This window comes from Phaethon lepturus, unplaced genomic scaffold (assembly GCF_000687285.1).
Source record: "Phaethon lepturus isolate BGI_N335 unplaced genomic scaffold, ASM68728v1 scaffold51504, whole genome shotgun sequence".
Taxonomy (NCBI): Eukaryota; Metazoa; Chordata; class Aves; order Phaethontiformes; family Phaethontidae; genus Phaethon; species Phaethon lepturus.
Genome location: NW_010536531.1, coordinates 34749 through 35845, shown reverse-complemented (window position 1 = coordinate 35845; position 1097 = coordinate 34749).

Genomic DNA, 1097 nt, shown 5'->3' with positions numbered 1-1097 from the left:
TCTTTCCCTTCATTCTGTACTGCAGTACACTTTGCTGCTATGAAGTGTCATATAAGCAAAGACTGGCATTTATACCAATCCTATGGGGCTGCATGCTGTAGAGAAGAATCTATGGAACGATGTTCCATTGCCTGCTCAGACATGCCTTGCCGGAGCCAGTTGCATGTGTCGGACTGAAATCTTGATTATTAATGTAAAACTGAAACTACATGTTTTGTGGCTTGGAGGCACTCTTGTATAAGTAGAATTTGTGTTAACTGAATCATGCTTGATTCCCTCCTAACACTTGTTCATACAGTTACTATGATCAAATATCTGTTCTGCTATTTATGTAACGTTACAGTTATCAGCTGGCCATCCAATCAGTCATGTTTCATGAGAGTACTGTGTAATGATAGCAGTGTTTGCTGCTAGTTTTGTTTGTAATATATTTGTAGAAGTTTTAGTGACTAACTTGCCTTTGGTACATATAAGTATCTGATACTCATTCCATATGCTAATTGTTAACTTTACCACTGTAACTGGAAGTTTGAAATGCAGTAAAATACGCTGGTTGTGTTAATTTACAATTAAGTGATACGAAGTGTCTCTGGTGCTGCCTTCTTGATGGAAGGGAATTGATGCTTCTAGAAAGGAAGAGATCTTAAATTGTGGTTATGAAGCAGTGTCTTAGGTGAGGGAACTGCAATACTGACAGTCTTCTGGGTTTTTTATTGTTTTACTTTAAAAAAAAAAACCACAAACAAAACAAAAAATTCTTGTTGGTTCTTCAATGTGGAACTTTGATAGTGATTATAATAATGAAAGCAGTAATGGAGACCTGCAAAGATGTTCAATCCAGTTCTGAGCAGGCCCATGTGAACTAGTAAGTGCAACTGAAAACAATGAAGGCAGGCATCTAGTGTATCCAGCTATCTGTCATTCTTCCACTGATGACATGGCTGCTTTAGTAGCAGAGCTGCCATCTGTGGTCCTTTGGTGAAGGGAAATTTCCCTTTCTTGCTTGCTCTTGGGGAGAGAGAACAATGTATGCACTGGTAAAAAATGCTGCTAGAGCACAATCATGGCTTTGCTTAATGAAAGTAAAGCTGTTTGGC